Here is an 11,966-nt window from a genome sequence, read left to right as displayed (position 1 = left end):
AGGACAGTCCCCCAAAACCAGGCTACATCGCTCTCTAACGCTGAGCCAAGCAAGTCCTGGCTCCCAGAGAAGACCAGAGCTGGGGCATTATTCATCAGCTTATTATCTACTCAACAACATTTGCCAATCTGCCTTCCCCTTGCTGAGTTTAGATGTTTCCTTGTCACTTCCCAACATAAAAAAGGCGCACAGAGAGCACAGCGAGCTGTACTGGCCCCTGCCTTCCGCTCAACTCTGAGCTGGATTCAAAGTTTGGCTCTATCTGCTCCAACTCTTCTCCTTGCTGGCCCAGGTCCCGCAGAGCCACACAACTATTGCTCTCACAAGCAATGCCCGAAAACAAGAGATTTTTTTTTTCCTCTAAAACCCACTACTGGAGGCTTTTCTAAAGCTGAAATGCCCTCAAGAGAAAGCCAAACCTCACCTCTTTTCCTGCTTTTTCAACAATACTTTCAACTAGAAAAAGAAAACCACCCACCAGAGAAGCACTGCGCAAACCAAAAAGTTCGTTCCCTTCAGGCTGCGGGGAAGCAAAATCAAAAGAGAAACTGAATTTATACACGGAGGCTTCCTGCCTGTTGACAGAAGTCAGGGAGCATAAGGCTGCTGGGCTGGCTGTCTCTCGAATTTTGCATTTTTCAAATGTTGAACCCCAGTAAAATACTTGCGTTGATAATTTTCTATCATTACTCAGAAATAACTGTGGGGCAGGTAACCAGGGGAGTTTGCAGAAGCAAAATTGAACCACAAGTTAAATGGGGGGGGAACTCTTTTGCCTCCCAGATGTCTTCCTTTTGTCCCTCATTCATGGCTCAGCTTTTCCACAACATGCTCTTTCTTCTACCATCTCAATCTCTCCCAGAATATCGCGTGGTATTGGAGTATCATTTTTTATTGAAGAAGAAAAGCCGCATTGTTCAACATCTTCTTCTACTGGATTATGCCTGCACGGCACCTATTTTGGCAGAGACTTCAGCGTTTCCTCATACCTGATTAGTGAGAGATGATGAAAAACATGATTCATTAGAACATGGCAGATAATCACCTAAGAAAATGAAACTTGCGTCTTTTACTGTTGCTTAATTTCCTTAAATAACAAGCAAACCTTGAACAAATGGTTTAATCTCAAGGCACCATCTTGTGGCACAGTAAAGCAAATTCACCTATTGTGACAATATTTGCCTTTCCTCAGTTTCCACAGGTTCATCTGCGATGCCCTTGGATGTCATATCAGTGCAGTCTGGCACATGGAGATGTACCCAAGTGGGAGGAGGAGGGTAGGTGGCACCGGGCGGAGGGAATATATTCTTTACCATTTGAGTGATGTTCATAGAATCGTGGAATCAAAGCTGTCTGACACTAACGCTCGGCGCACACGCATTTCCCAGCTTCCATAACCAGCAACGACTGAGGGGTCGACTCACTCGGCAGAAGTTCAATTCAATACCCTTGAAAGCCTACAGCAGCAGCCAGCGCTCTGATAGGTACAACATATCTGAAGCATCCTGACCTCCTAAATATTTGCATCGAATGGGATTGTGTGGAGTGTGTTTATATGAAAAAAATTGCAAAAAAGTAGGATTTGGCACTTGGGTTTGGCTGGTGTCACTTATCTGGCCTCGTTATGTCCTTCATTCAGAATGGCATCAATGGGGTGAAGCATGGCAAAACTGTTATTATTATCACTATGAATGATTTTTGAGCATTGAGATGAAATTCTGATTAAAAAGCTGGTTTACAAGAGGGAAGGCGCACTCGGCTGGCGAGGCGCTGCAGCCTGGCTGGGGTGGGCATCCCCCTGCTCCCACCCAGGGCCATTTGGCCACTCTCTCTGCTGTTGAATCGCTGCGTCACTTCTTATCCCCCCTCTCCCTGCACCGTGCCCCTCGCCTGGGAGCAGGAGCTGGGCAGTCCTGCCTTCGCCAGATAAAGCTTGGCCTTCCCATCTTTCGGGGAGAAAGGAGGACCTCTGCCTTATCTTCCTTCCTCCAGTACCCTGCTGGAGTGCGTCATCATTTTCAGTTGCTAAATATAAAGTAAGGCTGGTTTTTGGCACGCAGGAGCTGGCGAGCTTCCCGGAGCACGTCCTGGGCTGGGGTGGCTGGCAGCCGTGGGTGCTCCCTGCCTGCTCCTCCACCCCAGCCAGCCAGGGAGCCCTGAGACCTCCCAGCTGTGCCATGTGGAGCAGAAGGTCCAGCTCCTGGCCTGGGCTGTCCTGGATCTTAGTTTTATCCTGGTGAAATGATCATTTCCCTTTCATGACGCAAGAGGCAAAGCGCCATCTCCCATATCATATCTTGGTCCCCTTGTTGGATATCTCTGGTAGCATCTTCTGGCATGGTTAGGAGCCAAGCATCATCTCTCAGACCTTCCTGCACTAACACAGAAAAGGGGATCAGTGGGTGCACAGGCAGCTACTGCTTTTGTTGAACACATAGGGAACAATTGCAGTTTGGAGCTGGGGGATAATTGTGCTCGTTTTAGCCTAGAGAGAAGGAGGCTGAGGGGAGACCTCACTGTCTACAGGTGCCTGGAAGGAGGTTGTAGCGAGGAGGGTGCTGGTCTCTTCTCCCAAGTGACAGGGGATACAATGAGAGGAAATGACCTCAAGTTGCACCAGGGGATGTTCAGACTAGACATCAGGAAAAATTTCTTCTCTGAAAGGGTTCTCAGGCACTGGAACTCCTTCCCAGGAAGGTGGTTGTGTCCTCATCCCCAGAGGGATTTAACAGGTGAGTAGATGAGGTGCTCAGGGATCTGGTTTAGTAGGGCACGGGTACAGTTGGACTCAATGATCTCAAAGGTCTTTTCCAACCAAACAATTCTATGATTCATTCGGAAGCATTTATCAACCCGTAATATCGTTCTGCTCCATGTCTTTTTATTTTTTTCCCATTCCAGCTACAATGTCAAGGAACTAATGAATGCAACATGATGTGGTATTAGGTTTAAAGCAGTATTTTCCTGTGACTGTTCCTTACATGTTGGTTGCACCCTTAATGATCTTCATGGGAAATATTTACTTTGAGGGGTTTGGTTCTGTCAAGTGATCAAAACCAGGCAAAAGCATGGGCTGTTCTCATATGACTTCAGGTTTTCCTGGAAAGAAACAGGAACACAGAAGATTCTTACTTTCAAAATTAATGCAAATCAGCTTGAAAATCATCTTGTCCTGAAAAATGACTGCTCCATTTTTTCTCAGGCAATCTAATATTAACTTTTATAGGAACAGGAGCTCAAAGAAGAATCATCGCTGGGGAACAGCGAGATCTGTAATGGTGGTACTGGGAGGGTCAGAGTGCACGTGTTAACCTACAGCTTACACAGAGGTGGTGTAGATACATCCTTGCAGCTCTCTGTTTGGGGCCACCTGAAGCTGGGCTTTTGGCACTGAGAAAGGGGAAATGGTTGTTTCTGCAAAGCTTTCTCCTTAGTGCAGTCTCCAGGTTTAATATCATAGAATGGTTTGAGTTGGAAGGGACCTCAAAGCCCATCCAGTCCCACCCCTGCCACGGGCAGGGACACCTCCCACTGGATCAGGGGCTCCAAGCCCCATCCAACCTGGCCTTGAACCCCTCCAGGGATGGGGCAGCCACCCCTGCTCTGGGCAGCCTGGGCCAGGGCTCCCCACCCTCACAGGAAAATGTTTCTCTCTAAGATCTCATCTCAATCTCCCCTCTTTCAGCTGAAAACCATTCCCCTCATTCTGTCCCTGCACTCCCTGACCAAGAGCCACTCCCTAGATCTCCTGGAGCCCCTTTCAGTGCTGGAAGCTGCTCTAAGGTCACAAGTCTTTCACATAAATGAAGAAACAGCAGCCTCACAGGCTGGATATTCCTTAAGGTGAGAAATTGCCCCATTGCTTGGTATAACTTAGGTTGCTTCACCCACATTTTTACCCTGCCTCTCTCAGCCTGTATGTACCCAAATTCATCTTTCAGTGAGTTCTCTGCCCTGTGACCTACCTGCTGCTCCCTGGGCAGAGACATCTGCTATTCCTCTAATCTACATGGAGCCTTTCAAGAGATCCCCATGCTATTTGCAAAAGAGTTTGCAGTTTAATGTTATTAGATTGTCAATAAACCAGCAGGGCATAATTATACACCAAAACCATCTAGGCTTGAAAGCACAGCGATCACTCCCTTCTTCTCCATGAGCTGTAACTTAATGCAAAACCCTGTGTCATTCCCCATTTTCTAGTTCTTTCATTCAGTCCTGCTGAGTAATTAAAAATGGCTTATAAATAAACACTGGGGATGATTTCTGAGCTGTGCTGTATCTGCTTGCAAGGCTGGTACCTCTGTCATTGCCCCACTTAAGTGATTTTGAAAGATTGTATACAGGTTCCTTTTACAATGTATTTGAAGTCTGTAATCCCGCTTAAATACACAAAAATAGGAAGGATTAACAAACTGCCACACTGAGGCCAAAAGAAGACAGAGCTAAAAGCAATCAAAGCGCAGCCTATCCCATACATGAAATAAATTGGGGGGAAAGTGGAAAACTGTCAACAAAAATAATATGTTATGGATCCTCAAGCCTTTGTGTTTATGCTAGAGGAAGCCTAAAATAATCTGTGGTTTCTGATGCTTGATTTAGTTTTCCACAAGCCTAATTAACGCCAGATTAAGTTTGCTGCCACTATAGTTTATTGCTGAGATTGACAAATACTTGCTCCTTATTTGTTTTCTGAAAAAATGACTGGAGGCAATAACAGCACGACACAGTTAATAAACTTGAAAACAAGTTATAATTTTCATTTTTGTAAAAGAGGTCTTCAGGAGAAACCCGCATGACTTTCCATGTTAAATTCTAGCTCTACAGTCCTTATAAAGGAAAAACATCCCATTGATTGGACGTCCCGTTGATTTAAGGTACGGCCCTGTGAATTTAATCTGAAAATGAAACGTGTGCTGAAGTTCTTTGCTGGTCAGAGATGGGCTGTGCCATATGTTTAAGTAACTCAGGTGCTCAGGGGCTTGGCCAGCCTCATGCTGAGAGAAACCCACTCAGAATCGAGTGTGGGAGTAGGAAGCAAGTGGGGAACAAGGAGCCTGAGAAGGGAGGAGCGACTGCAAGCTGGCAGACCTCAGGCAGCACTTGAAGCCCCCCTGGGGATGCTGAGCTCTGGGTCTGAGTTGGTGGCACTTTGTCAGGAGCTCCAACTCTTGTGGGGGGTTTCACTGGGCTCCTGGCAGACCCCCAGCCTCTAAAGAAGTCATCCAGGTTGAGGGAATAGATTCTATCTGTATGGATAAAGCGTGGATGGATAGGGATGAGCTGGTCAGACAAATGTGTGTTTTCACTGCAAGTCAGGGCCAGCGTGGCTACTGAGCCCTCACCCTTAAGTCTGCACCTCCCCACTAAGCAAAGGCCAAAATATTCTTGTCTTCGTGCTGAGCTGAACCCAGACTGTGTCGGGGAAGGCTGAGCAGATAACACTCAGTGATACAGCAGGCAGCTCAGCTGGGAGATAAACAGAACGTCATAAGCTAGCGCAAATGTCTGATGATAAGGAGCCAATGTCAGGATTTGGTGGCTTTCTGCTCTTTTCTGATCTGTATTATAAATCACCAATGACAGCAGCTCCCTTGAGTGTGAAGCTGGCTGAGAGGAACCCACCCATCCAGGGACACCTCACCCCTTCCTGGTCTTGAGAAACTAAGGTGACACCTCCGAGCATCCTGCAGCTGGATGCTCAGGGACCGAAGGGCCCACCTGCCTGTTGAGCGTATCTTAAAGCTGGGAATTGCACTGAAATAGAAGGAAAATGCTGAATATTTCTTTACTTCCAGCATTCAGTTAGCATCAGGCTAGAAGCCTCACTGAAAAAGCTTTCACTTTATTGAGGGTATGCTTGGGGAGCAGCTCTTAGAGTGCTGCACTTTATCATGCCCCATGATATTGTTAATTTTGCTAAGAAGTGGGTTAGACAGGCTTGGGCTGCAGAGCCATTTGGATTTAATAATACACTTCCATACCTTCTCAGCCCAGACTTCTCAACCAACTGTGCAAGGATTTATCGTTTGCTAACTGTAAGTGAATTACTACAGGGTAACACAATCCCGGGTCGAGCGCAGTGGAGGGATGATGGCTTTCATATGGCCAGGGAGAGCCACAACAGGCTCTCTGCAGCATCCACAGGTGGCTCCCACTGCAGGGGACACAGTTACCTTCAAGACAAGAAAAAAAAAATGTGAGAAGCCTTTTCTGGGCATTTAAATTGTATTTTTTGTTAAAGGAGATGTAGCAGAGTCCAGCACTGCTGCTCAGGTCATGGGGGAGCTGGGGCTGGGTGACACAGGGCATGCCAGCCCTGCCAATCCTTCCTGTCTCCTCCAGCCCCGTTTGGGGCAGTCGAGGGGGCAGGTGGCATCTCCCAGGGCTGGGAGGCTGCGGTCAGCACAGACAGTTTCCCGCAGCACCAAAGACTGCAGCAAAGCAAACACCATCCTGTAAAATGCAACTGCAATTTACATTAAAAGAGGAAAGCGATGATTTTAAAATGTCTTTCAGAGAGAAAATGCCTGATGTCCTGAGGGAGTGGTTTTTTTTCCTGAATGTATTTTCTAATAGAGTGGTAGATGCTGAGTTGTTCTGCTCCCTGCCCTCCCTCTCCCCTCCTAAGCTGCTCTCTGTGACTCGCTCATCACGTAACAGCAACTCTCCTCCTTTCCAGATGCTGCATCACTTACTGGAGCAGGAGAACCACACAGCCTCCTCCTCCTTCTTGCATAAGCAGCTGCAAAGCTGGGGCAACGCTGCTGCTGCTGTGACTGGGACTGCAGAGGACACAAGCAGGACCCCAGCCCCACTGGAGCTGCATGTGTTGTGAAAACACAGGCTCCTATAGCTGCCTCTGCTGAATTTATTTGGTCGTGTGTATTCATCAGCTTCAGAAATGAGTAGCTGAGCCACATAACAGAATTAGAGGCTGTTTTCCTGGGCTTTGGACGCATGCCTGTGTTTTAAATCCCATCCCCATCTGCCACAGAGGACAGGGTTGCTCAGTGCGAGGTCAGTCCCTGCCAGTGTCAGAGGGTAATTTGGTCTGGGGGTCAGTGTTTGGACATGGATTGGTTGCAGTGGTGTTGCTTTCCTGGGCCATCCTTGGCAATTTTAAGCACTGAGCTTCTGCAGAGCTCAGTGAGCCCTCCCTTAGGGTACATGGCAGATGATCCACCTTTTTGGGCCCTTCCATAAGGGATATTCAGCCCCAAAGGCAGCAGAGAGGTCTCTCCGAGCTTGGCGCCCAGCAGCCCCGCAGCAGTGTGTTGCAGCCCTGCATCTCTGAGCATCCACTCTGACCTTGGGGAAAGCATCACAGCTGGGGCAGAGATCAGGGTGGCCACCCTGCCTGCTCTCCCTTCACCTGCAATGCTCCCCCCACGCTGGCTCCTGGCACCGGGGCTTTGCCTCGAGGTGGCTGGAAGGTAAAGGAGATTCGGTGGGTAAGCAGCTAAAGCCTAAATCCAGGTCAAAGTTGCTTTCTTCTGCTAATCCTTCTCAGTCTTATTGATGGGGCACAAAGTCTGAGAGCAGGACTCAGATTTTCATGAGCATCAGGAGGTCAGCAGTGCCTCTGCATGTGGCAGAGTGACACACTTTATGGAGCAACGTCACACTGAGTTCCTTCGTGCAGCTCTTCCAACCCAGCGCCACTTGTTCCCTGCCATCTATTGTACGGAACCATCCCCACGCTCAAACCTTCTCCGTTAATTGCCATGGAAATTTGATAATTTCATCCTAAAGGAAAGTTGAGGAAAATTCAGGAAGAGCTCCAATTACTGAAAACTGGAAAAAATTAATCTTGATTAAAGCACTTCCCCCATGAAAATAAAGACCTCCTGAACTTTGCAGAGAGCTGATTGCTCAGAAGCCGTTCTCTGGGCAATGCCGAACTGTACTTCTGCCACATTTCTTCCTGCAACATTAAAATAAAAGCATCAAGCCATCACAAAATAACACAAAAATATATTTAGAGGTGTAATTTAGTGGGCAGGACAATGGTTCAGTTCCCTTTGAAGGGAAGTGCCAAAACAGGCATCTTTATTATCTCCAAATGCACGTTGGCTGTAAAAACACTTGGCAGCTGCCAGCACACACATGGCTTCTCAGGTGGAAAAATAGGACTTGAGCACCAAAGATTTTTTGCTTGCACCAACAGAAGGAGCAGAAGAGAAAGTGGACCCTCTTTATTTGGCTTTTTTAAAGTGAGAAGGAATAATTCTTTGCAAAAGTTGAGCATAGTACAGATTTCTATGTTTTCTGGCAGGTCAATCCCCTCTAAGGTCAGAGAAGATTGGGAGAGGAAATGCTACAGGTCTGCCTCAGAGCACTTAAGCACAGCTGGAGTCTGCATTTCAAACCAAATTGGTTTGCTTTATTTTATTTTATTTTATTTTATTTTATTTTATTTTATTTTATTTTATTTTATTTTATTTTATTTTATTTTATTTTATTTTATTTTATTTTATTTTATTTTTTCTTTCTTTAATTAAGTCTTTTTACGATTTCCTTTGAGGCACACATTTGCCCAGCCCTTTACCCACTACCTGTGACAGTGTCTCTGCCCCAGTGTCCCTGTAGTGCCCAAACATTTACACCTCAGACCACAATCTGGAGCTTGCCCATGTGTTTTTAACCCTTGCCTCATCCCCTCCCACTCTCATACTTGGCACCACAGATGCTTCCAATTATCTGCAGATGCAGAACGTGAATGCAGATTTTGTGGTTACAATTTGTACCCCCTAAAATTGTCCTTTTGAAGACTTGTCTCTGAATTTCTTGAGGCTTTCAGCACTCTATTTATTTAGCAATTGCCTCGCAGCATAAGAGAGCAAACATCACCCTTGCTCCCAAGCCCCCTCGGCAAAGAAGATTTATTGCATTATTATGCAGAAATGTGCTGGATTTGTGGGAAGGGAGAGGACGCGCCTGGCTGGAGCAGCTTCAAGGTCAGTTTGCCCTCGGATTAGGGCTGGACCTGCTCTGGAGCTACAAACCCACGGCAAGAGCCTGAGGACACAGCAGAACAGTAACTGGTTTTCTCAGCTGGCTGAGGGATCTCTCCCAAGCCCAGGCAGTTAAACCAGTAAATTATTCCCCCTCTGAGGAAGCTGTTTCTGCTTTGGGTTCTCTCTGTGTGGATTTTGCTGCAGGACTGTGTTGCTTGTCCTCCTGCCTGTACTGTTGAAGAGCAGAACAAAATGATGGAGAAAAGCACGTATGAAACAAGAGGAGCCCATTTCCACAGCTGGAATCACAGCTGGAAGTGAACATCAATGTGAAATCCAGCACTCCGCGTGCTCCAGACTGAGGCTGGACTGGTGATGGGGTTCATTTTGGGCTGGTTTGGGTGGGATGTGAATGTTGTGGCCAGGTCATTGTGTGTCATTTCTTCACAGTACCTGTGCTTGCATCCTGCAGCTCAGCAAAGCTCCACTTTTATCAGGAAGGTGTTGCAGTTTATGACATGGAACTTCACAGCTCATCCCTGTTTTAGCTGCAGGGACTCGTGAAGAGTTTCAGAAAGCCTGTGTGCTGCCTCTGACGTGGATGAAACACCAGTAGAAAACCACACGAAGTTCCCCGTCAACCAGGACTCCTCAGATTCTGTCAAATCTCTGCTACAGAAAAAGGAAATGACTGGAAAAAAATGAAGGATTAGTCCAAGGAGGCGCATGTCCTCCGGACTGAGGAATGCTATATGTGGTCTTGGCAGCACCAGCTCACACTCACGTCAACCCTCCCTCCAGCGATTCAAAACGATGACCTGGCTCCTATTAAGCAGATGCTGAAAAGACGAGACTGCTGCCTACCCCAGGCAGTTCCTGTTATCCAACCCATCCTTCACCTCTTCATCTTGCATCCCTCTGGGCTGGGCTGGCTTCCCATGCAAGCATTTGTGGTGGAGCGTGGAGGAATGGAGAGAAACCTTCAATCATAAAACATTTGCATGTTAGAAGTTTTGTGCTGACTCAGATGGGATCTATCCTCTGCCCTGGCCATTGGGGCAGCCTGAAATCCTTCTTCAATCCCGGCCTGACAGAGGCTTGGTGGCATCTTCAGTTCATCATTAAATGAAGCAGTGGAAATGGAAGGAAAGTAGAAATCTGTGGGCCACATGGCTGAGATCACTGCCTGAGATGTACAGCTGTCGGAGAATCCTCAGAGTTCCTTGCCCCAGGGTAAACTCGATGCCTTGAGTCTGTGTTTTCCCTTGTGGAGCGTTTTGCAGAGAAATACCCAAATCAGGTACCAGCAGAGCAGATCTCCGCCAAACTGGGGCTCATGGGTGCACGTCTGTGTCCATGCCAGCACCTGGACAAGGTCACTGTTAGATAAAGAGCTCCTGCACCAAAATGCAAGAGCTGGAAAGTGATTTCCTGCATCACTGAGTCTTCTTGCAGGATGTTGGTCCTACAGGAAAGCTGGGGAGGGTCTCTTGATCAGGGAGTGTGGGGATAGGATGAGGGAAAGGGCTGGCCCAGATTGCCCAGAGCAGTGGCTGCTGCCCCATCCCTGGAGGGGCCAGGCTGGATGGGGCTTGGAGCCCGTGATCCAGAGTGAGGTGTCCCTGCCCATGGCAGGAGGCTGGATCTGGGTGGGCTTTAGGGTCCCTTCTGACCCAAAGATTCCACGTTTCTATGATTTAAGGCATATTTTCACTGTTCTTTACCACGCTGTTGAACAAAAGGGGGGACTGAAACAGCACTGGCAAAGGAGACACATCAGCATGGGAAGGCTGGGACCTTTTACACCCCTTCTTCAGGACCTCTGTGTCTCCTTTTCAACTCCCTCTTTCAACGTATTTCCCCCCGGGTACCGCAAATCACAAACATAGTCAGATCCATCCCCTTTCACATCCGTGATGTTGCTCATTGTCCACCTCAGCGTGGCTCAAGAGGTCCCGTCCTGCTGGGCAGCCTCTTCTTTCCAACAACCCCCCATCGTGCTGGGATCCACCGATCCCACTGCACCCTTGCAGGACGTCTCTGAGGGGCCGGCACTCCAGCCACGGCCACTTCCCCTGGACTTCATTATTTCATTGACAGCAGTCAATATCTCCCTGCCTAGGAATGTATTTACTTATAGGCACATAAGTAATTCATTTATAAAATTGAATTATCTGACTAGGGAGATTGTGTGTTTTGATTGTGTAGCTGTACTTCTGAAACCGACTTAAAATTGATAAAAGCCAGATGGAAAGCGGAAACAGTCCATTTCATGACTCTTTAAATGTTTAAGTTTGTTAACCCTTGTACTGCACAATTTTTGAAGCCGAGATTGTAGTGTGGAAGCAATTTGTTGGTGAGTTCTCAGGATGCAAAGCGGGCTGTGAGCGCTCACTGGGTTGTGTGCCGAGAGGGAAAAAGGGTCTCAGCAAAGAGTCTTAGGAAATAATACATATGAGAGAGATGTTCCTTCCTGGGAATTGCTACAGCCAGAATTTCTAAGAGCAAAGCCCATCTGGACCCTCCTGGCTCAGCCACAGCTCCTCCTGGGTTACAGACACCCAGGAGGAGGCATGGAAATCTAATTGCCAAGAAGCTGATCAGAAACAGGAGCAAAGTCAAGCCTCTCTGTGTCCCTCTGCATGTGAACAGGGGTTTATTTTGCTTTAACTAGGTTTCAGTCATCAGCGAAATGAGGAGGAGAGGAGGCACGTGAGGAATGGTGCTGGGGAGCACGAGTCCAGCCCCGACAGTTTGTGCTGTGGAGACACACCGGTGCATACGAACGGGACAGACCCGCAAATTCACTTTATTTCTGTGCTCTGTCCTGTTTATTGGTTTGGGGTTTTTTTTGTTTTATCCCCATTTGCCATTGGTCCATATTCCCCCTGTGCCAGGCTGGATGCTGCCGGGAGCTGATGCAGGGACCGTGTGTGTCATTAATTCCCGGCTTGGCCGAGCGGTACTCAGCCCTAAACCTAAATCTTTCAAAATATCTATCAGTGCAAT

At 47.6% G+C, this 11,966-nt stretch overlaps 1 long non-coding RNA gene across 2 annotated transcripts; it reads left to right on the top strand.

Annotated features, from left to right (window-relative positions):
• The first annotated feature begins 2,354 nt into the window (after positions 1 to 2,354).
• LOC138726002 (uncharacterized) lies at positions 2,355 to 8,349 on the top strand. 2 transcript variants are annotated; one of them, XR_011338340.1, is made up of 4 exons: positions 2,355 to 2,732; positions 3,686 to 3,843; positions 4,817 to 4,874; positions 6,680 to 8,349. It is a non-coding gene; the product is annotated as an uncharacterized lncRNA (long non-coding RNA). The 2 variants fall into 2 exon arrangements; XR_011338339.1 differs by lacking the exon at positions 4,817 to 4,874 and having other exon boundaries at positions 2,358 to 2,732.
• Positions 8,350 to 11,966: the final 3,617 nt, after the last annotated feature.

This window comes from Phaenicophaeus curvirostris, chromosome 13, assembly GCF_032191515.1.
Source record: "Phaenicophaeus curvirostris isolate KB17595 chromosome 13, BPBGC_Pcur_1.0, whole genome shotgun sequence".
Taxonomy (NCBI): domain Eukaryota; kingdom Metazoa; phylum Chordata; class Aves; order Cuculiformes; family Cuculidae; genus Phaenicophaeus; species Phaenicophaeus curvirostris.
This window is presented reverse-complemented; position numbering and strand designations above follow the sequence as displayed.